This window comes from Leucoraja erinacea, chromosome 1, assembly GCF_028641065.1.
Source record: "Leucoraja erinacea ecotype New England chromosome 1, Leri_hhj_1, whole genome shotgun sequence".
Classification (NCBI taxonomy): Eukaryota; Metazoa; Chordata; class Chondrichthyes; order Rajiformes; family Rajidae; genus Leucoraja; species Leucoraja erinaceus.
In genome coordinates, this window is record NC_073377.1 from 41,873,715 (window position 1) to 41,900,206 (window position 26,492).

At 45.4% G+C, this 26,492-nt stretch overlaps 1 protein-coding gene across 3 annotated transcripts in view; it reads left to right on the forward strand.

Annotated features, from left to right (window-relative positions):
* The window catches only part of LOC129695897 (urea transporter 2-like), a 147,448-nt gene that overhangs the window by 9,729 nt on the left and 111,227 nt on the right, over positions 1-26,492 (forward strand). The window contains exon 2 of one of the 3 annotated variants that reach the window (XM_055633349.1): positions 1,284-1,430. The exons of 1 other annotated variant lie outside the window; for it this stretch is intronic. The gene's annotated coding sequence lies outside the window, so the exon portion shown is untranslated. The remainder of the gene's footprint in view (positions 1-1,283; positions 1,431-26,492) is intronic. One more of the 3 variants, XM_055633355.1, reaches the window with a different exon arrangement.

The window sequence follows — 26,492 nt, forward strand, 5'->3', positions numbered from 1 at the left end:
GTCAGCCTTCCTGGTGATGTCAACATCCCATAAGTGATTAAAAAGACATATTCTACAACTCCAAAGCTATCAATTGTGAGTAAATGTTAACAATGAAACATTTATAATCTGCAGTGTTAAATGTTCTGCATAACTATTAATAATATGCACATAAATTTATTGCCAGGTTACAATTTCTTATTGGAATTATAGAATACTTTGAATTATGATGTGAAGTATGTTTATTAGTTTTGTAATAGAGGAGTATAATTCTCAGCAGTGCAAAAAGAGAATTGCTAAGGGCATTAATATCATATTGTTTATAACAATCAAATTGTACTTTCTGAAGCATAATGGTCTGTGATGAGAGGTTTATTTTTCCACAATATCTAGAGGTGAGATAATATTAAGCATTTCTATGATTGAAACCTGCATTAGAAAAGTAAAGCATGATGCTGTTACCATTCTCAGATTCCATAAATGTATCGGGAATAATCCGGTACAGCAGCCAGTGAAGAAAGGTAATGCCCTTCATTGAGAGAGGGTTTGAGTTTAGGAGCAAAGAGGTCCTACTGCAGTTGTACAGGGCCCTGGTGAGACCACACCTGGGGTATTGTGTGCAATTTTGTTCTCCTAATTTGAGGAAGGACATTATTGCTATTGAGGGAGTGCAGTGTAGGTTCACCAGGATAATTCCCGGGACGGGGGGATTGATATATGATGAAAGAATGCGTCGACTGGTCTTGTATTCACTGGAATTTAGAAGGATGAGAGTGGATCTTGTATAAACTTATAAAATTCTCAATGGTTTAGACAGGCTAGATGCAGGAAAAATGGTCCCCATGTTGGGGGAGTCCAGAACCAGGGGGTCTCAGTTTAAGAATAAAGGGGTAGGCCATTTAAGACTGAGATGAGGAAAAACTTCTTCACCCACAGAGTTGTGAATCTATGGAATTCTCTGCCGCAGAAGGCAGTGGAGGCCAATTCACTGGATGTTTTCAAGAGATATAGATTTAGCTCCTAGGGCTAAAGGAATCAAGGAATATGGGGAAAAAGCAGGAACAGGGTACTGATTTTAAATGATCAGCCATGATCATATTGCATGGCGGTGCTGTCGCAAAGGGCCGAATGGCCTACTCCTGCTCCTATTTTTCTATGTTTCTATAATGTTAATATGCTGACCATTCAAATGATGTAAGCATTTTATCTCATGTAGTTTGTATTCTGCATATGTTAAAAGTGATTAATGATTGTGGTTCTATTTATTTACATTATTAATTCTTCAACTACGCATGGTGGGACAGCAGTAGAGTTGCTACCTTACAGCGCCAGAGACCAAGGTTTGATCCTGACTACGGGTGCTGTCTGTACGGAGTTTGTACGTTCTCCCCAAGACCACGTGGATTTTCTTCGGGTACTCCGGTTGCCTCCCAAACTCCAAGGACATACAGGTTTGTAGGTTAATAAGCGATTTAGGTGTTTTGAAAAACGCAACGAATCATGGGATTTGTCAAAGGTTATTCGCCATAAAGAAACAGCGAACAAAGCACTGGCTGAAGAAACTGTGTATAAATTCTTATCTTTATACATAATTTATGTGTAAAAATATATTTAATCTGAGGAACTGGGGTGCCAGGTAGCGGAAGAGTGGGGTGTAACAACGAGAGAGAGGGGGCAGATGCAAGTGGGAGATAAGCGAGAGCGCACACTGGACCCTGCATCATCCCCAACCAAGAGCGATTGTGGTCCCCGGCACCGCAATCGCTGCCGAACTGCCATTGGACCGCATTGTTCCCCCCCCCACCCCCAACTGAGTGTCCCATCCCTACCCGGGAACCACCAGTGTACCCCCCGCACCACCCAGCAGCTGCCGGCCAACCCCCCTGGCGCCGGCTGGAGCTGAGCTGGAGCCAGCGCCTCCACACCGCGCCGGCTGCGATCCCGGCCCGACACCTCTGGCCGCCTCCGGACAGGGATGTGACACCCGGGAGGGGATGGGGTCAGCCCAGCAGCAACTCAACAGCGCCCGCAGCGCCGGAGACCCATGCCGGACCTCAACCATGGACCCCGGAGCTGCACGAAGCATAAAGCATTCACCAAAGCATAAAGCAATAAATACGACAAAATCATCGTAGCTTTACGCAAAGCAACAATAAATACACTTAATTCATAGTTTGAACTGTATTTTCTTACCAAGAAGAATCAAAGCAGGAAAATATGGATGAAACGAAGGTCTGATAACACACAGCAGATCCACGAACGACAATGTTTATGGCAAGTGACCTATCATCTGGACTATACCTAACTCGCTTATTGGCTTTACTAAAATTGCAAATTGGCCCTAGTGTGTAGGATAATGCTAGTGTACAGGGATCGCTAGTCGGCGCAGACTCAGTGGGCTAAAGGGCCTGTTTCCATGCTGTATATTTAAATTAAACTAAACTAAACTAAATTAATGGCATTCATAAGTTATCTTCTCCCTAAGCTGACTGATGGATTCAGCATCTCTGAAACTTACTGACTGTAGCCCCAACACATCCTTATGTACCTGGCCAAGATGCAGAGCCTCATAGAGGGTCTGACCCTCTATGCCCAGGAGACTACCTCAGGACATCGTGATGTTGCATATTACTGAGCTCTATGCTCCAGAACCCCCATCTCAGACTGGAGCAGAAGATAGACACAAAAAGCTGGAGTAACTCAGTGGAACATGTAGCGTCTCTGGAGAAAAGGAATGGGTGACGTTTCGGGTCGAGACTCTTCTTCAGACTGGTTAGGGATAAAGGAAACAAGAAGTTTCCAAGAAGACCAAGGAGCTCATTGTAGACTTCAGGAAGTCCAGAGGCGGCACGCATACCCCCATCCACATTAACGGGATGGAGGTGGAACGTGTTTCTAGCTTCAGGTTCCTGGGAGTCAACATCTCCGATGACCTCTCTTGGACCCACAATACCTCAACTCTGGTCAAGAAGGCTCACCAGCGTCTCTTCTTCCTGAGGAGACTGAAGAAGGCCCATCTGTCTCCTCAGATCTTGGTGAACTTCTACCGCTGCATCATCGAGAGCATCCTTACCAACTGCATCACAGTATGGTATGGCAACTGCTCTGTCTCCGGCCGGAAGGCATTGCAGAGGGTGATGAAAATTGCCCAACGCATCACCGGTTCCTCACTCCCCTCCATTGAGTCTGTCCAAAGCAGGCGTTGTCTGCGGAGGGCGCTCAGCATCGCCAAGAACTGCTCGCACCCCAACCATGGACTGTTTACCCTCCTACCATCCGGGAGGCGCTACAGGTCTCTCCGTTGCCGAACCAGCAGGTCGAAGAACAGCTTCTTCCCGGCGGCTGTCACTCTACTCAACAACGTACCTCGGTGACTGCCAATCACCACCCCCCCCCCGGACACTTATTATTATTTATTCAAATCATTTGCTATGTCGCTCTTCCAGGAGATGCTAAATGCATTTTGTTGTCTCTGTACTGTACTGAATCTGAAGAATCTGAATCTGAAGAGATATAGATGGTGATGTGGAGAGATAAAGAACAATGAATAAAGGAAACAGGCAATTGTAAGCTGTTTGTAGGATGAAAATGTAAAGCTAGTGGGACGGGTGGGGGAGGGATAGAGAGAGAGGGAATGCCAGGACTACCTGAAGTGAGAGAAATGAATATTCATGCCACTGGGCTGCACAAGTGAAATATGAGATGCTGTTCCTCCAATTCGCGTTTAGCCTCAGTCTAACAATGGAGGAGACCGAGGGCAGAAAAGTCTGTGTAGGAATGGAAAGGAGAATTAAAGTGTCCAGCAACCGGGAGATCAGGTTGGTTCACGCGCGCTGAGTGAAGGTGTTCCGCGAAACGATCACCCAGTCTGCGTTTGGTCTCGCCGATGTAAAATAACCCACATCTTGTACAATGGATACAGTAGATGAGGTTGGAGGAGGTGTGTGAACTTTGTAGGTATGTTACAAAACTTATCTTCAGCGGCGCTGCAATTCTGCCACTGGCCGTGTGCACGATTTTGGCGCGTTTGAGGGGGGGGACGGGGTTAAAACGGGGTTTTTTCCCGACCTGGCCCTGAATTATATTTGTTGGTGTGCAAGATGTTGCTAAAGAATTGTTCCTACGGCCGTTCTGTGTGTTTTTAAAAAAAATTCACCTGACAAGTTAATCGCTGGAATGATTTTAAAATCAGCTTCTGAAGCCGTCAAGGCCGACAACTGGGACGGATTTTATGGAGGACCAGGTAAAAGAAAGTAGTTTATTTTTATGTATAAAAGTGTTTCTTAAGATGTATTTAATTCACATTTTAAGTTGCGAAACGGTGATTTTTCCCCCCGAAGAACCGGCAGTGTATTTGCTGCCGATATGGGGGACTAAATTCACTGCACCCTGAACGTTCCAAATGGTCCCGTTCCAGAAAATCCCACTCGCAAGCTGATTTAAATGGCCATTCTTTTACAGGTATTAAACATTAAATTCCTTCCATTTGGCCTATAAACCCATGACAATGAGATTTTAAAAATATGTTATATTCTGAATTCTTGTGTGAATGTTATTTGGACACTTAGGCTATTTAAAAATGTTAATCTATTCTTAAGAAATGGATGGATGTTTAGATCTAGTAATTGAATTTTGTAATTAGCTACAATTAGGTAACTAACTAATTATATGCTTTAATTTCAAGTCATCTAAGTAAGATTGTTTCATATTTGTTTCAGAATGCTTCAATCTATAATAACTGAAAATTTCTTTCAGTTCTCTTAAATTTTAAGAAAGTTATCGGCTTTTAAATGTTCTTGATCACAGCTTTTGTGTTAAGTCAATGAAAAAGCAATAGGGAACAAGATGCCAATTTCCGAGTATGAAAATGGCCATAACTTTTTTAATACTGGATATGAAAGTGAATTAGGTGTCAAATTAAACTTCTTTTTATGCTTTATCTGATGGGATAAATTAAAGACTTGATTTTTAAAATCTCAACATTTTGTAACATTGCTAAACTTTTGCCTAACCTGACAAGACTGTCGGGATCCCTGGACAGAGTCGAGGGAGGAGATATAGCGACAAGTGTTGCATCTTCTGCAGTTGCAGGGGAAGGTATCTGGGGAGGGGGTGGTTTGGGTGGGAAGGGATGAGTTGCCCAGGGAGTTGGGGAGGGAACGGTCTTTTGGAGATGGGTGTGGCTAGTGGATGGAGGTGGCCCAGGGAGTTGGGGAGGAGACACGGTCTTCCCTGCAGGAGGATGTTCTAGGAACAGGCTTGGGCGCAGATTGGAGATGGGTAAAATGGAAGCAGGGTGGGCAGTTGTAGTCGATGGGGAGACTGTGAGATCAAATTGAATTTCTTGTGAGGAGACTGTGAGATCAAGAAAGGGAGGGAGGTGTCAGAGGTGGTCCAAGTAAAGTTGGTGGTGAAGTTGATGAAGTCTGTGAGTTCTGCATGGTAGCATCGGTGCAGTCATCAATGTAACAGATTATAGTTCGGGGATAGGGCTAGTATACTAATCTCATTTCAGGTAGCCCCGGCATTCCCTCTCTCTATGCCTTCTCCATCCAAGTCGCACTAGCTTCTCACTTTCACCCTACAAACAGCTTTATCATCCTTTATCATCGTTACATATTTGCATATCTTTCATTCATTGTTCTTTATCTCTCCACATCATCATCTATATCTCTTGTTTCCCTTAACTTTAACCAATTTGAGGAAGGGCCTCGATACAAATGCCTACCATTTTCTGTGTAAAAAAGTTTACCCTATTACATCATTTCCCTCTGGCCTTAAACCCATGCCCTCCAGTTCTTGATTCTTGATTTTTTTTTAAGTCTGTGCATTCACCCTATCTATTCTCCTCATGATTTTGTATATTTAAGATTGCACCTCAGCCTCCAACGTTCCAAGGAATAAACTCCCAGCCTTCCCAAACTGTTCCTATAGCTCAGCCCTTTGAGTTCTGACATCATCCTCATAAATATCTGCACCCTTTCCAGCCTGATGTCATTTTTTGTGTAACATGATTACCAAAATTGAACAAGCACGGCCTCACCAATGTCTTGCACAATCAAAACATGGAACGTTCCATGTTCAACTTCATTCAAGTTCGCGTTTATTGTCACTTAACCAACTAAGGTACAGTGAAATTTGAGTTGCCATACAGCCATACCAAGTGAAAATAACACAATACACACATAAAATAAATTTAACATAAACGTCCACCACAGTGGAATCAACATTTCTCACTGTGATGGAAGGCAATAAAGTTTAGTCATCTTCCTCTTTGTTCACCCATGGTCAGGGCCTTGAACCCTCCGCACTTGCCGTTGCCGTCAGTCCAATGTCCAAGCCCTCATCAGGATGGTCAAAACTCCGGCATCGGGATGAATTGGAACACTCTGTGGCATGGAGCTCCTGAGTCGGCCACTTCTTGCCGGTGACCGCGGGCTTCACGGTGCTAACGTGCATAGGCCCCACGGTCGGAGCTCTTCTTCTGACGATCCTCGGCACAGGGTCTCCGGCTCCGCGGTGGTAAGTCCGTGCCACGCCCGCGGCTTGAAGCTCCGGGCCGGTCTCTAGGAAAGGCCGCACCACTCCACATTGTTAGGCTGCAAAAAGGGGGGGGGGGGGGCGGAGATGCGACACAGAGAAAATCGCATCTCCGTCGAGGTAAGTGACTGAAAAAAGTTTTCCTCTATTATCCCCCCTCCCCACTCCTCACATAAACTAACCAAGAAACATTGAAACAAACTTTTAGAACATACTTAAAATAATAAAAACAGTAGAAAGGTCACACAGGCTGTTGGCGAGGCTGCTACGACGGTGGCGCTACTTAATTCTATACTTCTATACTTAATTCCCTGACTGATTAGGCCCAGCATGCCAAAAGTATTCAAAGTATTCTAAAACATTCTGGACAATACAGCCCACCCCCTCCATGACCCACTGGCCAACCTGAAGAGTATGTTCAGCAACAGAGTGGTTCCACCAAGATTCAAAACAGAATGCCACAGGAGATCCTTCTTGCCTGTGGCTATCAAACTGTACAACTCCTCCCCCTTCTGTCATGGGGTAGACTGACACTGAGACGGACTCCTATCTTCTCCCCCCCCCCCCCCACACCCCAATGCACATCTCCAATCCTTTCCACTCTTCACTTTAATTTCATGTTTCATGTACTTTGTGTTTTTAATGACTGTTGGCAGATCAATTTCCCTACAGGGATAAATAAAGTTCTATCATATTGTATCGTACCACCATATCTACTTGCGATGCCAATTTCAGAGAACGATACACTTGTGTTCTTAGATCTCTCTGCTCTAGAATACTCACCAGGTTCCTGCCTTTCACTGTGAAGGTCCTGCTTCCTAAAATGTAACACCTCACACTTATCTGAATTAAACTCAATGAACCATTTCTCAGACCACTTGCCAGCTGATCAAAATCCCACTGTAATTCTTGATAACCATCTTCACTGTCATTCAAAATGTTTTAAGTGATGTCAAAATTATTACAATTACATAGATGGTTTTCCAAAGATAATGTTTCAAAGGCCTATTAAAAAGTATGGAACCATTAAAAACTTTAAAACAAAATAAGTAAAAATAAATATCATGGATAAATAAATGGAGAATGATCTAACACTGGGTCAAACTGAATCAGAGTGGTGATGTATATTCGCCGTTTATTGCTAATTTGGCATCAAACAATACACATTATTAAGATTGATAGCCACAAACAATGGCCTAAAAATGAATTAAAATGACTCATAATTTTAAAAGGTGACGGTTAACCACAGAATACAACTGTAATTTGAATTTTTAGTCCATTGTTTTAGCCTGTAACTTTGAAATGGGCAACACAACCAAGAATGGAACATGAATAATTCAGATATAACGTAAGTTAAAGTGCAACATCAATTTGGCAACTTTCCTATGAAGTTGATACATTAATTTGTAATTAAAAGTCCGTATGAACCATGCACAGGAAAGAAGTTTTAAACTGCATGGTTCATACGGGCTACTAATTACAAATTATTATATCTTAAACTTACATTAACCCTTATGTAAAGGAATCAGCTATTCCTTTACATCTATCTATTAATATATAAAACTCAAATCCGTTCGCCTGCCTGCAGTACGGATCCCTTCCTGCCTTTCGATTCGTTCCCGCCGTGCGATGTCACAATGCCCGATGCTCGCGGACGTCCAATCGCAATGGATCCATTTGCATGTACGGCTTTCCGGCCGCATTTCTTCCTTTGATGCTCCGCAACTCCGAAACCGGACGCAGAATCGCCGACGTCTTTTCCATTTCGGTAGAGATTTTGCTTCTCTTTCTAAGTGTCCGCTCCTCATTACATTTCGTCGTGTTTAAGTACACGTTTTTAATCAAATCCTTCACCCCACCCCCCCACCACAATATTTCAAAAAGAAACCGGCTTCTAACCCATAGAAGCAGCACCAGCCCATGGTGAATGTTCCATCGTGTGATGTCACAATGCCCAATGTTCACATATGTCGAATCGGAATGGATTCATTTACATATGCCTTTGCAGGAGCCCAGCCCATGGTGAACGTTCCATCGTGTGATGTCACAATGCCCAATGCTCAAATACATTGTTGCCATAGAGAACGCTCAGTGATTATTCAAATTCTTCACTAACTGTCATTCTGGTTTGCTTGTGAAGTGAAAAGTCCTGAATTGCATTTGTCTGATGCAGGAAGATTGTTCCAGATGTTGGGAAAGTCCAGGACAAGTGGGACACAGTTTAAGGATAAAGGGGAAATCCTTTAGTACTGAGATGAGGAAAACATTTTTCACACAGATAGTGGTGAGTCTCTGGAACTCTCTGCCACAGAAGGTAGTTGAGGCCAGTTCATTGGCTATATTTAAGAGGGAGTTAGATGTGGCCCTTGTGGCTAAAGGGATCAGGGGGTATGGAGAGAAGGCAGGTACGGGATAATGAGCTGGATGATCAGCCGTGATCATATTGAATGGAGAATGGTGCAGGCTCGAAGGGCCGAATGGCCTACTACTGCACTTAATTTCTATGTTTCTATGTGTCCCTCTCCTCACCCCTCTCCCTCTGCCACCCATCTCTCTCTCCCCCACCCCCCTTCCCTCTCTACCACCACCCCCCTTCCCTCTCTACCACCACCCCCTTCCCCCTACCCCTCTGTCCCTCTTCCATCACTCCCGCTACCCCTCTCATCCTCCCTCCCCACTCTTTCCCCTCTTTCCCCCCCACCCCTCTCCCCATCCCACCCTGCTCCCCACCCTCCCCATCCCCCCTCCCCCAAAGCTCTCTCCCCATCCCTCACCCCTACCCCGCTCTCCTTTCCCTCCCAAATCTATCCCATTTCCTCCTCCTCCCTCTCCTCTTCTCACCCCCCCCGCAAACGCCGTTGGGGAAACAGACCATAGAGGGAGTACAGAGAAGGTTCAACAGACTGATTCCTGGGATGTCAGGACTTTCAAATGAAGAAAGACTGGATAGACTTGGCTTGTACTCGCTAGATTTTAGAAGATTGAGGGGGGATCTTATAGAAACTTACAAAATTCTTAAGGGGTTGGACAGGCTAGATGCAGGAAGATTGTTCCAGATGTTGGGGAAGTCCAGAACAGGGGGTCACAGTTTAAGGATAAGGGGGAAATCCTTTATGACCGAGATGAGAAAAACATTTTTTCACACAGAGAGTGGTGAATCTCTGGAACTCTCTGCCACAGAGGGTAGTAGAGGCCAGTTCATTGGCTATATTTAAAGAGGGAGTTAGATGTGGCCCTTGTGGGGGCTAAGGGAATCAGGGGGTATGGAGAGAAGGCAGGTACGGGATACTGAGTTGGATGATCATCCATGATCATATCGAATGGCGGTGCAGGCTCGAAGTGCCGAATGGCCTACTCCTGCACCTAATTTCTATGTTTCTATGTTTCTAGCAGCCGTGATCATATTGAATGGAGAATGGTGCAGGCTCGAAGGGCCAAATGGCCTACTACTGCACTTAATTTCTATGTTTCTATGTGTCCCTCTCCTCACCCCTCTCCCTCTGCCACACATCTCTCTCTCCCCCACCCCCCTTCCCTCTCTACCATCACCCCCTTCCCTCTCTACCACCACCCCCTTCCCTCTACCCCTCTGTCCCTCGTCTACCACTCCCGCTACCCCTCTACCCCTCCCTCCCTCCCCACTCTTCCACTTCTCTCCCACTCTCTCCTCCCCCTCTCCTCACCACTCTCCCATCCCTCTCTCCCCCCCCCCCTTCCCTCTCTCTACCCCATCCCCTACCTTCTCTCCCCCCACACCCTTCCCCTATCCCTCTGTCCCTCTTCCATCACTCCCGCTACCCCCTCTCCTCCTCCCTCCCCACTCTTTCCCCTCTTTCCCCCCACCCCTCTCCCCATCCCACCCTGCTCCCCTCCCTCCCCATCCCCCCTCCCCCAAAGCTCTCTCTCCCATCCCTCACCCCCTACCCCCCCCGCTCTCCTTTCCCTCCCAAATCTATCCCGTTTCCTCCTTCTCCCCTCCCCTCTTCTCACCCCCCCCCCCCCCCCCCGCAAACGCCGTTGGGGAAACAAACCATAGAGGGAGTACGGAGAAGGTTCAACAGACTGATTCCTGGGATGTCAGGACTTTCAAATGAAGAAAGACTGGATAGATTTGGCTTGTACTCGCTAGAATTTAGAAGATTGAGGGGGGATCTTATAGAAACTTACAAAATTCTTAAGGGGTTGGACAGGATAGATGCAGGAAGATTGTTCCAGATGTTGGGGAAGTCCAGAACAGGGGGTCACAGTTTAAGGATAAGGGGGAAATCCTTTATGACCGAGATGAGAAAAACATTTTTCACACAGAGAGTGGTGAATCTCTGGAATTCTCTGCCACAGAAGGTAGTTGAGGCCAGTTCATTGGCTATATTTAAGAGGGAGTTAGATGTGGCCCTTGTGGCTAAAGGGATCAGGGGGTATGGAGAGAAGGCAGGTACAGGATACTGAGTTGGATGATCATCCTCGATCATATTGAATGGTGGTGCAGGCTCGAAGGGCCGAATGGCCTACTACTGCACTTAATTTCTATGTTTCCCTCTCCTCACCCCTCTCCCTCTCCTCACCCCTCTCCCTCTCTCCCTCACCCCCTTCCCTCTCTACCCCACCCCCTTCCCTCTCTCCACCCGCCCCTTTCCCCTACCCCTCTCCTCCTCCCTCTCACTCCCCTCTTTCCCGTCTCTCTCCCTCCACCCCTCTCCCCCTCTCCCCCTCCTCCCTCCCATCCCCCCTCCCCCACATCTCTCTCCCCATCCCCTCTCTCTCACCCCCTACCCCGCTCTCCTTTCCCTCCCAAATCTGTTATTTTTCCTCCTCCTCCTCTCCCCCTCCCTCCCCTCTTCTCACCCACCCCCCCCACCTGTGAGTTTGGGGGGTGGTTAATTTGAGTGTGATGCCGTAGCCCCTACTCTCCCTCCCACCCCCCCCCCCCCCCCCCCCCCCGCAAACGCTGTTGGGGAAACAGACCCAACGGGTCTGCACTTGGTCTAGTAGATACTAACATTATAACAATACAGTTGTACATTACCCCTTCTACATTAACTACGTTCAACAACTCAAAGGGCCTGTCCCACGAGCATGCAACTGCATACGGCGAGCGTGACCAACCCAGAAACGGGGGCCGCGTGGAGGTTGAGTGAGTGACGGGAAGTTCGAGCGAAGTCCGCAGGAAGTTCGCGCTAGGCGTACGCTGTAAAGACGCTGCGTACGGCATCGAGACGATGCGTACGCCCGTCGAGGCGCTGCTTACGGCCTCAATGCGGCTGCGGGCCAGCAGGCCGTTGCCGCGTGGAATTTTTGAACACTCAGTTTTCCGAAGCCCCGCGCGATGTCGGGACCAGTTCCGCACAACTCCATACGGCTCCAGCGATCGAAGTGGGACCGGCCCCGCGAGGCCGTACAGCTCAAGCGACCATGTTTTTAATTTAATTATTTTGTTTAGTTTGGCCTGCCCTATGGCCTTAATTGCAAAACATTATGTTATATACAAAGAAGTTTAATCTGATCACAGATGCTCCGGAACTGCTGCATTACACTATCCCTTTCAGAGATTTTCCATTTGTTCCACCATTCCATTCCCTATCATCTTTGCAACCTTTTTTTTCCTATTCTGGCGAAGGGTACCAACCTGAAACATTAACTGTTTATCATCACATGTGCTGACTGATCTGCTGAGTACTTCCAGCATTTTCAGGTTTTTTTCATTTCTAACATTTGCAATTTTTTATTCAATTATTTAAAAAATGTATTGAGCCAACAAAAAATGGGTATAGATTATGTTGCCATGTCCAAACTCATTGTTTACAAATATACATATCAAAACAGAACATTTGAGTATTATACAAACAATATGGACGGGCATGTTTGTAAACTTTTTTTTTATTTTAAATAAAGAAATAAATAAATAATGGGTGAAAAAAAGAGTAAATAATAAAAATAAAAATAAATAAATACATGTCAAGTGCAGATGGCGACAACAGTACACAGAGATCAGTTCAGTGCAATAATTCTTTGTGAAGACTCTTGTTTCTAAAGCTCACGGTGCGAGTCCACCCACGAGTGATCCCGAGTTTAAAACAAATCAACTCATGGTAATCACGTAGAATTAACATAGCGGGAACGTCGGTACTCGTAACGTAACATTATTTGTATCCGTGGCAGTTGATTGTCGCTCCCTTCAGTTTCCCAGGGGGCCGGGACGGGACGGGGGGGAGGGGGGAGATGCTGCCAAGTGACAATCTCTTTTATCCAACAAGTTGTGCTCTCTTTACAAATAATGTCACACACAAGAAAGGGCAGATGCTGGTTGACATAAAGTGAACACACAGTGCTGGAGTAACACAAAGATGCAGCAGAATTTTGGAAACGTCATCCCGTCACCCATTCCTTCTCTCCAGAGATGGTGCCTATCCCGCTGAATTAAAGAGTGCCCACGGTAAACTCACGAGTCACTACGGTAAACTCACGGGCTACTACGTTCTTACGACGAGTTTGAAAGTTTAAAATTTTTACTTGAAGAGTAAATTTGACTCGTGAAATTCTTTCATCATGTTGAAAGTTTCTCGAGTACTTGCCGTTAGCATTACGAGTTCCGAAGTTCCGGCTATGTTAATTCTACGTGATTACCACGAGTATGATTTGTTTTAAACTCGGGATCACTCGTGGGTGGACTCGCACCGTGAGACAGGGCTATAACTCTCTTGTCTTCTATCCCTTATTCATAATTTCATTAAAATGGGTAGTTTAGTGTGTAGATAGGTTTGTGTTATGTGTCAATATTCTTCTGTGCAAGAAATTTCATAAATGGTTGCCAGATTTTATTAAATTGGTTGACTCTATCCTTTAAAACATATCTTATTCTTTCTAAATGTAATGTACTGGTCAAGTCATGAAGCCATATCCTGGAATTGGGAGTTGTTTTTTTCCATGATATGAGCGGTAGTTTCTTTGCCGTAATGAGACAGTAGGAGAGGAATTGTCGTTGAACAGTTGTGAGTTGTCTTGATGTTTCAGATAATTACATTATTTTAAAATAGTTTTGTCATGTTAAAATCTTCTAATCTATACCCTTCTCACGTAAGAATGGAATAAAAAAGAATCGTGCAATACCCATTCTATATTCTTTGCCAAATTGAGTTCATAGATACAAAATGTCAGAGGGAACACAAGAAGGTGCAGACGCAGCAAATTGTTTTTGTATGTGTTTCATATTTGTAACAATTTCTTCATCACCATTGTGGATTACAGAGGTGGAAATGAAGCTAACAGAAAATGTCAGGTTCAAATCCATTTGGGTCATCTCAGATAGTAGAGAGCATATGAAAGCTGGCTTGGTGCTTCAAGGAAAATTAGCCAGGAATTACATCCCTAATCCCTACCGAGAAGCCACCACTACAGTTTTTTTTCCTTTGTAGATATCAGGGAGTTCAGGCTTGGACTAGGACACATTGCTCTCCTTGCTCTGATAGTTTGCCAACATTCATCCCAATGCTCCCACACATGAGAAAAGGTGACTGGATGAAAGATCAGAGGGTTGTAGTATAGGTGCTTATAGGTTGCGTAAGTTGATTCAGTTGCATTGAGAGCAAGAAAGAAAAATGGAAGAAGTTTAATTCAGTTGTTGATATTTTAAAATACCAATGCGATAACAAGAAAATTCAAACTCTGTTAAGTACACGACCATGGAATCGTATGCACTGTTGCACATCCTTCAAATAGTGTACCTAACACAAACACATTTGCTCGTAAAATCTACTGATGCTGTGTGGGAGAGACATGAGGAATATAGGTGACCATCCATGGAGTGATTCAAAATGGAAATGGAAATTAGCAACCCATTGAGATGCAAGTAAAAATGTTATAACTATGTTTTATTGCATAATTAATCATAATCCTCTCATTCGCCTACACAATCAGTGGATTTGAGCAGTTTTTCATTTTATATTGTATTACACCAATTTGACCAGAAATCGGATTCCACTTGGTTTCGATCTTCCAGATATCTACAAAAGAACAATTGTGGCAGCTCAGTAGAGATCAGAGATGTAATCCCTGGCTAATTTTCCTCAAAGCAATGAGCCAGCTTGCATATGATAACAGTAAGCCACTTAAACCTCTCTCCAGTGGACAAGTTGTTCGCCTCCAGACCAACAAGGGCTATGGCCGTCTGGGTCACATCCACAGCCCTGCCAAAGAACACGCGCTCCTACCTGGTTAGCTCAGACGGGGCCATTTACAGACGCAACCGTCAACATCTCCTTCCTGTGAAGGAACCGTGTCCTGCGACTCCCTATCCAGAGGTCTCGTGTTTTGTATACCCTCCCACTACCGGGCCGACTGCTCCACAGCCAGAGACTGTGTCCCCCACGGCCTCTCCACGGCGTTCAGCGCCCAACTCGCCTATTTCACCACCTCCACCTTGCGGGTCTCCGGTGCTGGCCCAGGTCACATCCCCGATCTCCTCCCCAGTCACTTCACCGGTGAAAGGAGGAGATGTGGATTTGTACAGCAACATCGCCGGTCCATTAGATATGGTAATGTTGGGGGGCATCTTGCCAAGCTCATCGTTAAACAGTTCTCTATATTGAGAGAGTATTTGTTGAATGGGGCCCCCAGTGAGAAAGAGTTGATGGACAGCGCAGCCAAAGTAGATTAGGCCTAGATCGTGGCATGCATTGATACCAAGCAGAGTTTCAGAATCCCCCTTGACAAAATAAAACTTCAGGGTATGAGGCTGCGAGTCTATGATGCAGTTTAAATCAATATCCTCAAGCAAGTGTGGAAAATAACCCCCATAGGCCCATTGCTTGGCCGAGGCCTTTTCAACATGTTCAGCATTACGTTTTGTTTTTTTTAACTCATATAACGAGATGACATTACATTTCGCTCCCGTGTCAATCTTAGCGATCACAGGCTTGTTATTGACAATCATGATTACCTCATGGTCAAGTTGCTCATTAGAGGAAGAGAGGAGGGAGTAGGAGCACCAAGGGCTTGCTTACGTAATTCAGTCTGAGTAGCTGCTAGTCACTGTAATGTCCTGCAGACCAATGCTGTAAGTGGACTTTCATAAATATGTGTTGTATCTTGACGCGTGTACAACTCGACTCGTTACAATAACTACTTTCTGAGATGAACCATGTAGAGAAAGAAAATGGATCCATAAACTGCCCAAGTTTATTCTTGCACACATGATAGTAAACTTCACTTTTTAAATTGGTTTGATCCTGTGTGTGTGGAGTTTGCAGATTCTCCATGTGACTGCATGTGGCACCTCTGAGTGCTCAATTTCCTCCCACATCCCAAAGACGTGCAGTTTTGTAGATTAATTGAGCAAAAGAAACTCTTCATAAATTATCCCTCATGTGTAGGGAGTTGATGCGAAAGTGGGATAACATAGAACGAGTGTGAACGGGCAATCAGTTGACATGGACCAGGTGGGCCGATGAACCTATTTCAATGCTGTATCTTTCAATCAAACAATCACCTATTTGGCTCTAGAACCATATAGGCTTCCCTTTACAAAATAGCGGAATTGGTCAACAGCAATTATTCAAAAACCTTAAGGTGGTTTGCACTCATAAAATATTAAAATATGATCTGCAGCGTATTCAATCAGGTTTACACTAAATTCAGTGCAGATGTTGACACTATGCTTAGCAATGTTACATAATTTTGAGATTTAAAAAATCAAGTCTCATTTATCCCATCAGATAAAGCATAAAAAGAAGATTAATTTGTCACCTGTTATGAAGTTTAATTCACTTTCATATCTTCAGTATTAAAAAAGATAGCCATTTTCATACTCGGAAATTAGCATCTTGTTCTCTATTGCTTTTCCATTGACTTAACACAAAAGCTGTGATCGAGGACAGTCAAATGGCCATAACTTTATTAAAAATTAACAGAATTAAAAGAAATGTTCAGTTATTATAGATTGAAGCATTCTGAAACAAATATGAAATTCTTATTTAGATGACAGATGACAAATATGAAACATTCTTACTTAGATGACTTGAAATTAAAGCATATAATTAGTTAGTTACTCCGGAAGTGGCGGCGCTGTTGAGCGGCTGCGGCTCGCCTGCCGTCCATCTGTTTGTTGTTTTTCTTACTTGTCTTGTTTTAGTCAAATTATGGTTTATTAGGTTGTGTTATGTGAGGGCTGGGGGGGGTGAAACATGCTTTTCTGTCTCTTCCTTCAGGGGAATGTGACTCTTCTGTCGTATCCCCCCCTCCTCTGCCTCCGTCTGCGCTGAGGCCTAATGGCGGAGCTGTCAGCCTCCAACTGCGACCGACCTCGAGGCTCCGGAGGCAGAGCCAGCCAGGACTCACAATGCGACGCTGGCTGAATTCGGAGCTGTGGCGGCATTCCGGTGGCAGCGGCACGACTCGGGCTGAGACGGTGCTCCGGTGGCTGAGGCAGCGTTCCGGCGGCTGAGGCGGTGCTCCAGTGGCTGAGGCGGCATTCCGGCGGCTGAGGCGGCATTCTGTTGGCTGAAGCAGTGATCCGGCGGCGGCGACCTGAATCCGGGGCTCGGCCGCGGGCCAGTGGACGACATCGTCGGGAGCTCGCAGGTCACAGGCTGGTGCCTGTTTTCACGGAGCTCCCGCGGCAACAGCTGCGTCCGCTGGATTGGAGGGCGACATCTCGGCAGCTTCGACCACCCCGGGCCGCGAGCTCGGTTGAGCCACGGGACTGAATCACCATCGCCCGGTGTGGGGTAACAACATCGGAGGCCTGGATCGGCTCAGTGCAGAGGGAGAATAAGGAGGAGAAGAGACAGTGACCTTAAGACTTTTGCCTCCATCACAGTGAGGAGGTGCCTGGTGAACTCACTGTGGTGGATATTAGTTTGTGTTTATTGTGTGTTTTGGTGTTTATTATTATATGTCTGACTGCAGGCAACAAAATTTCGTTCAGACCAAAAGGTCTGAATGACAAATAATGGAATCTAATCTAATCATCTATCAATTTCTTAAGAATAGAGTAACATTTTTAAATAGCCTAAGTGTCCAAATAACATTCACACAAGAATTCACAATATAACATAATTTTAAAATCTCATTGTCATGGATTTATAGGCCAAATGGAAGGAATTTAATGTTTAATACCTGTAAATTAATGGCTATATAAATCATCTTGCGAGTGGGTTTTTCTGCAACGCGACCATTTGGAACGTTGCGGTTTGCAGTGATTTAGACCCCCATATCTGCATGAAAAACACTGCCGGTTGGTATGGGGACTAAATCACCGTTTCGCAACTTAAAATGTGAACTAAAGGCATCTTAAGGACCACTTTTATACATAAAAATAAACAGCTTTCTTTTACCTGTCACCTACATGAAATCCGTCCCCGTTGTCGGCGTTGACGGCTTTAGAAGCTGATTTTAAAATGACTCCAGCGCTGAACGAGTCAGGCTATTTAAAACAAAAATACACAGAACGCCCGTCTGAACGATTCTTCAGCAAAAGCTTGCACTCCAACCAAATATAATCCAGGACAAGGTAGGAAAAAAATGTGTTTTAACCCCGCCCCCCCCTTTCGCCAAACGGCCACGGCCAGTGGCAGAATTGCAGCGCCGCTGAAGGTAAGTATTGTAACATACCTACTATGCTACATAGAAATCAGAAAAGGTTGTCACTAAGTTTTGCCCTGAGCAGCTGAGCACAAACTGTGATCCTCAGGCTTCCTTGTTTTGCGAAGATCATTAGCTCAGTGAAAGATGAATTTTGATCTGCCTGAAACCTCTTGGTCTTTCAGTGTAAGGAGATGACCAAAGTCTAGGGTCCTGTTGCCACTGGACATTAAGAGTCCTATGAATTGTTTAAGGAGAAATCAGGACTAGCATTTGGCACATTGCAGGAGAATGTATTGATTTGATGGTACAGGTGCACAACCTTTTATCCGACAGCCTTGGGACCAGACACTTTTCGTAATTTGGAATTTGTCGGTCTTCGGAATGGAAATTTTTTAGCGTAGATTTTAATGGCTGGCTCAGTGGTAGAGTGCTCGGCTCATATCCGCAAGGTCGCGAGTTTGCGCCTTGATCCCGGCAGTTCCTCGGTCGCGAGTTTGAGTCTTCAGTGTAGTTTTTTTCTTGCAGAATAAATGTCTGTATGAAATGCAGTGTGTTGAATGAATTCCTGAATTTGTAAATGTGACCGCAGCATTGAATCACCTCCCGCACTCATGTCACCCTAGCGGGGCTACATGCCCTTAGGCGGCCTAAGGCGACATTTTCACACTCTTATATCCGTGTGCAGCAGAGGCGCCAAACGTGAGCTTTGGTGTGCAGACGACATCCTGGAAAAAATGTCTGGTTTCTTCCAGGTAGGCGATATACCCTCCCGCGCAATATACCCTCCACTTCTCTTTTTAGTTCCCCTTTCTTCCAGGACCGACCCGAGGTTCCGCTGTCACCTCTGCGGGCCACCCTCGGTGAACGCTCACTCAACTTTGTCTTGGGATTCCTACTCTCCCGCGCAATATACCCTCACCTTCTCTTTTATGAATGGGGATTTAGTTCCCCTGTCGTCGAGGACCGACCGGAGGTTCCGCTGTCACCTCTGCAGGCCGCCCTCAGTGAACGTCCTGTCTCCCTGTCCCTGGGATAGCAGGGGGCGATCAAACAGCACAATACCCCACTCCCCCTCCCCCCCACCCCCAACTCCAGAGGAATCCGCTCCCCGATGGGCCGCTACGGCGACAAGTGGCAGTTCGCCCACAGCCCGAGCTGCGCGACCTCAAGAACAAGACGCACCTTGCGCACCATCAGTTTCTGCCCCTCTGGAGTTGGAGCGGGGCTGGGCTGGAGTTGCTGATCTGGGATCTCCGTGCTTGCAGTGGGCCTGGGGATCGGAGTCCCGATGAGGGGGCACAGCCCGGGCTGTGGGCGAACTGCCACTTGTCGCCGTAGCGGCCCATCGGGGAGCAGCTCCTGGTGGTCCCGATGTCTCCCGCTAGTTTGCAGTTTTCCTCTGGAGTTGGAACGGGGCTGGGCTGCTGCTGGCTGTGGGTCTCTGGGATCTCTGTGCTTGTAGTGGGCCTGGGGGTCGTTGTCCTGTTGGTCCTGACGTCTCCGGTGACTGGCACAGCTCGGGCTGTGAGCGAACTGCCACTTGTCGCCGTAGCGCCCACCGGGGAGCGGCTTCTGGTGGTCCTGATGTCTCCCGCTAGTTTGCAGTATTCCTCTGGAGTTGGAACGGGGCTGGGCTGCTGCTGGCTGTGGGTCTCTGGGATCTCCGTGCTTGCAGTGGGCCTGGGGGTCGGTGTCCCGTTGGTCCTGACGTCTCCGGTGACTGGCATTGCCGACGTGAAGACAGTGCAAAGCCCCCACGCCGGTGCAATGCACGGGGAGCTGGAGAGGGGAGGGAAGGGGTCACACACATGGCCGGGAAGCAGAGGGGTGTAGGTGGGGTGAAACTGAAGGGAGCGACAATCTGCAGCTCCCTGCCCGCTGAGTTAAAAAAGTTCCCACGCAAGACTCACGATACACTGTGTATCGTGAGTCTACCGTGGGAACTTTTTTTAACTCAGCGGGCAGACAGCAGCATATTGTCAATTATTAACCCTCCCGCGCAATATACCCTCACCTTCTCTTTTATGGATGGGAATTTAGTTCCCCTTTCTTCGAGGACCGACCGGAGGTTCCTCTGTCACCTCTGCGGGCCGCCCTCGGTGAACGTTTTCAAGGACCTTTTTTCAAGGACTGAACAAATGTCGCTATTCGGAGGTTTTCGTTATTTGGATCTTCTGATAAAAGGTTGTGCACCTGTACTAGAATGTAGAGAATGATGTGTACCAAATTATGTCCTGTATTTATTGTTACGAACAAAATATTATTTTTGAAATTAAGAAAAATAGCAGAAGGTGTCAGCCCAGAGGGTACAACTCCCATGGCAGCCAATATCAGTAACGCATAAGAGATGTGGCATAGGGTAGCATGGTGGCACAGTAGTGGAGTTGCTGTCTTACAGCACCAGAGACCTAGATTTGATCCTGACTGTGGGTGCGTGCCTGTATGGAGTTTGTACATTCTCCCGATGACCTGTGTGGTGTTTCTCCAGGAGCTCTGGTTTCATCGCACATTCCACAGATGTAGAGGTTTGTAGGCTAATTGGTTTGGTAAAATTGTAAATGTCCCTAGTGTGTGTAGGATCATATTAGTCTGGGGAAATCGCTGGACGGTGTGGACTTGGTGGGCCAAAGGGCCTGTTCGTGTGCAGTATCTCAAAACTAAACTAAACTAAATGACATTAAGAGGTGCCTTGGAACAGATAGAGGATGCAGGGAAGAGAAATGGGATTCCCTAATTCACAGAAAAGAAAATTAAAATACATTTTTGCTTGGAGCCACCAAGGTAGTGGAGACCCGCCAGACCCAACTGAAGTTGACCTTGACTGGATATGATGACAGCACCATATCAGAGACTGGAACCAGGCACCTGTGATGTGGGATCTTTCAATATTGCTTTGGGAAGCTGAAACATCTGAGTGGCAGCACATAGTTACACCCAGTCCCCTGTGAGGTCACCTGCTATATGACCAGGTAATCGGTGTCTTCCCTCATAGAGGAATCAACTTACTCCCACTACTGTCTCCCAGGTGAGTCATCCACACCAGCCCTCTACAATACTAAGTAGCCACTCTCAATTTTGAAAAGCAGTCCAAAGCTTTCAATAAAATAAAGTGTATTTTATGTGTACTACTTTAATTACAGTGCCATTGCCATGGGGAACCACCGTGAGGGGAGGGGGAGAACAAAGGAGGACTCGGTGTGGGGGGCAAAGGGGGAGAAAACATGGCTGGACATGGCGCGGGATACTTCGTAATTTTGTCAGCACCCTTTATGTGATGACTATTTACATACCTTGAGTATGAAAGCAAAGAATTTCACTGTGACTTGTCACATGGGACAATGAGGATGTTAAAAAAATATGATAATTTTCAAGACAATGCCCCACAGGGTTGCATTATCCACCCCTTAACATAATCCCTATACTCTCATGTCTTCAAGGCAAAATTCTGCTCTAACTACATTTACTAGTTTGCAGATGACACCACCATTATGGGCCAGAACACAAACAATGATGAGACAAGTACAGGAAGTAGATCAGGAGATTAGTAGCATGGTATCCCTCAATGTCAACAAAATAATGAAGCTGACCATCGACTTTAGTTTAGTTTATTATTGTGTAGCGAGATACTGTGAAAAGCTTTGTTGTTGCATACTATCCAGTCAGCAAAACGAAGGGGTGTACATGCCCCTCAATGGTGCTAATGTGGAGATGGTCAAGAGCTTCAAGTTCCTTAATGTAAATATCGCCAACATGGCCCAATCATATTGGTACTACAGTCAAGAATGCGCACCAATATTTCTTCTCCCTTAGAAGACCAAACAAATTCAGCCTGTTTCCAAAGACCCACCAATAGATGAACCATGAAAAAACATCCCATCCAGGTACATTACAGTTTGCTTGGGGAATGCAGCAGCAGCCAAGTTCATGGCACCATGGGTGGCTCTGCGGCACATGAGGGGGGGAAAAAGAGTGGAAGGGCAATAGTAATAGGGGATTCAATTGTCAGGGGAATAGATAGGCGTTTCTGCGGCCGCAAAAGAGACTCCAGGATGGTATGTTGCCTCCCTGGTGCAAGGGTCAGGGATGTCACTGAACGGCTGCAGAACATTTTGGAGGGGGAGGGTGAACAGCCAGTTGTCGTGGTGCATATTGGCACCAACGATATAGGTAAAAAAAGGGATGAGGTCCTAAAGGATGAATTTAGGGAGCTAGGAGATAAGCTTAAAAGTAGGACCTCAAAGGTAATAATCTCTGGATTACTACCAGTACCACGGGCCAGTCAGAGCAGAAATAGGAGGATATTGCAGATGAATACGTGGCTTGAAAAATGGTGCAAGGGGGAGGGATTCAAATTTTTAGGGCATTGGAACCAGTTCTGGGGGAGGTGGGACCAGTACAAACAGGACGGTCTGCACCTGGGCTGGAATGGAACCAATGTCCTTGGGGGGGTGTTTGCTACTGCTGTCGGGGAGGATTTAAACTAATGTGGCAGGGGGATGGGTACAAGAGCAGAGGGGCAGGGGGGTGTAAAATGAAGGTAGAAGCAATAGGTAGCAAGGTGAAAAGTAAAAGTGGCAGGCAGACAAAACCAGGGCAAAAATCAAAAAGGGCCACTTTTCAACATAATTGTATAAGGGGTAAGTGCGTTGTAAAAACAAGCCTGAAGGCTTTGTGTCTCAATGCAAGGAGTATTCGTAATAAGGTGGATGAGTTGAACGTGCAGATAGCCATTAATGATTATGATATAGTTGGGATCACGGAGACATGGCTCCAGGGTGACCAAGGCTGGGAGCTGAACATCCCGGGATATTCAATATTCAGGAGGGATAGAGAGAAAGGAAAAGGAGGTGGGGTAGTGTTGCTGGTTAGAGAGGAGATTAACTCAATGGAAAGGAAGGACATTAGTTTGGAGGATGTGGAATCGGTATGGGTAGAGCTGCGAAACAATAAGGGGCAGAAAACGCTGGTGGGTGTTGTGTACAGGCCACCTAACAGTAGTAGTGGAGTTGGGGATGGCATCAAACAGGAAATTAGAAATGCTTGCGACAAAGGCAAAGCAGTTATAATGGGTGACTTCAATCTACATATAGATTGGGTGAATCAAACTGGCAGGGGTGCTGAGGAAGAGGATTTCTTGGAATGTATGCGGGATAGTTATCTAAACCAACATGTAGAGGAACCAACGAGAGAGCTGGCTATTTTAGACTGGGTATTGAGTAATGAGGAAGGGTTAGTTAGTAGTCTTGTTGTGCGTGGCCCCTTGGGCAAGAGTGACCATAATATGGTTGAGTTCTTCATTAGGATGGAGAGTGACATTGTTAATTCAGAAACAATGGTTTTGAACTTAAAGAAAGGTAACTTTGAGGGTATGAGATGTGAATTGGCCAAGATTGACTGGCAATTAATTCTAAAAGGGTTGACGGTGGATATGCAATGGAAGGCATTTAAAGACTGCATGGATGAACTACAAAAATTGTTCATCCCAGTTTGGCAAAAGAATAAATCAGGGAAGGTAGTGCATCCATGGATAACAAGGGAAATCAGGGATAGTATCAAAGCAAAGGATGATGCGTACAAACTAGCCAGAAAAAGCAGCATACCGGAGGACTGGGAGAAATTCAGAGACCAGCAGAGGAGGACGAAGGGCTTAATTAGAAAAGGAAAAATGGATTATGAAAGAAAACTGGCAGGGAACATAAAAACTGACTGCAAAAGTTTTTATAGATATGTGAAAAGAAAGAGATTAGTTAAAACAAATGTAGGTCCCTTGCAGTCAGAAACAGGTGAGTTGATCATGGGGAACCAGGATATGGCGGACCAATTGAATAACTACTTTGGTTCCGTCTTCACTAAGGAAGACATAAATGATCTGCCGGAAATAGCAGGGGCCCGCGGGTCAAAGGAGGTGGAGGAATTGAGTGAAATCCACGTTAGTCGGGAAGTGGTGTTGGGTAAATTGAATGGATTAAAGGCCGATAAATCCCCAGGGCCAGATAGGCTGCATCCCAGAGTACTTAAGGAAGTAGCTCCAGAAATAGTGGATGCATTAGTAATAATCTTTCAAAACTCTTTAGATTCTGGAGTAGTTCCAGAGGATTGGCGGGTAGCAAACGTAACCCCACTTTTTAAGAAGGGAGGGAGAGAGAAAACGGAGAATTACAGACCAGTTAGCCTAACATCGGTAGTGGGGAAACTGCTAGAGTCAGTTATTAAAGATGGGATAGCAGCACATTTGGAAAGTGGTGAAATCATTGGACAAAGTCAGCATGGATTTACGAAAGGTAAATCATGTCTGACGAATCTTATAGAATTTTTCGAGGATGTAACTAGTAGCGTGGATAGGGGAGAACCAGTGGATGTGGTGTATCTGGACTTCCAGAAGGCTTTCAACAAGGTCCCACATAAGAGATTAGTATACAAACTTAAAGCACATGGCATTGGGGGTTCAGTATTGATGTGGATAGAGAACTGGCTGGCAAACAGGAACCAAAGAGTAGGAGTAAACGGGTTCTTTTCACAATGGCAGGCAGTGACTAGTGGGGTACCGCAAGGCTCAGTACTGGGACCCCAGCTATTTACAATATATATTAATGATCTGGATGAGGGAATTGAAGGCAATATCTCCAAGTTTGCGGATGACACTAAGCTGGGGGGCAGTGTTAGGTGTGAGGAGGATGCTAGGAGACTGCAAGGTGACTTGGATAGGCTGGGTGAGTGGGCAAATGTTTGGCAGATGCAGTTTAATGTGGATAAATGTGAGGTTATCCATTTTGGTGGCAAACACGGGAAAGCAGATTATTATCTAAACGGTGGCCGATTGGGAAAGGGGGAGATGCAGCGAGACCTGGGTGTCATGGTACACCAGTCATTGAAGGTAGGCATGCAGGTGCAGCAGGCAGTAAAGAAAGCGAATGGCATGTTGGCTTTCATAGCAAGAGGATTTGAGTATAGGAGCAGGGAGGTTCTACTGCAGTTGTATAGGGTCTTGGTGAGACCACACCTGGAGTATTGCGTGCCGTTTTGGTCTCCAAATCTGAGGAAGGACATTATTGCCATAGAGGGAGTGCAGAGAAGGTTCACCAGACTGATTCCTGGGATGTCAGGACTGTCTTATGAAGAAAGACTGGATAGACTTGGTTTATACTCTCTAGAATTTAGGAGATTGAGAGGGGATCTTATAGAAACTTACAAAATTCTTAAGGGGTTGGACAGTCTAGATGCAGGAAGATTGTTCCCGATGTTGGGGAAGTCCAGGACAAGGGGTCACAGCTTAAGGATAAGGGGGAAATCCTTTAAAACCGAGATGAGGAGAACTTTTTTCACACAGAGAGTGGTGAATCTCTGGAACTCTCTGCCACAGAGGGTAGTTGAGGCCAGTTCATTGGCTATATTTAAGAGGGAGTTAGATGTGGCCCTTGTGGCCAAGGGGATCAGAGGGTATGGAGAGAAGGCAGGTACGGGATACTGAGTTGGATGATCAGCCATGATCATATTAAATGGCGGTGCAGGCTCGAAGGGCCGAATGGCCTACTCCTGCACCTAATTTCTATGTTTCTATGTTTCTAAATGCTCTGCACTAGAACACTAAAATATCAAGAATTGTAGAGAGTTCTATGTTTAAAATCACACATGCTCAATTTCTTGTGTAAAACGATCAATGTAGATAACAAAAACTGTACATTGTGGAAAAAAGCTTATTAACTTACTCCTTTTGGAACACCGTTTATCGATTATTAACAAAGTAATTAATACAGCAGGTGAGTTTTCCACGGGAGTTGAATCCATGACATTAGCTGCTTCATTCACCTCCAATTTTGTCCATTTAAGTGTGGTGAGTTTTGATTGTTACATGACTTGGCTACTCTGCAGATACTTGGATGTTCAGTTGTTAGATGATGACATCCTTCCTAATATGTCCTTTTGTATTATGGTTTGAGCAATCAGAATTGCCGGCCTTTAATTTAAATGTACTTCTAATTAGGTTGCTCCTCCTCTGCCATCATGTAAATCAACAGGAGGCAACATAACAGTATTGAAGGTTCATTATAATGCAATCCACGCAGAGAGGCCTTTGCACATAATGCTCCTTTTGTCTTCTTCAGTGATGTCGGTGCCCAAGTTTATCCTCACACAAATGATAGTGAACAACAATAATAAAACCAAAGTACACTTATTTAATGAATTGACACAGTCCATTTCTTATTTAGCTATATTTACTAAATTTCCACTTTACTTATTTACTGATAGTTTTGTACTTACTGTATACTCATGGTTACAATTGCAAGGGCTTGAATTTTATGCCATGTTGCAATCATGATTTCTCTGTAATTATAAATAAGGTTTTACTATGAACGCAGCTACAAACAGTCCAATGCTGAAGCACAAAATTCAGATTA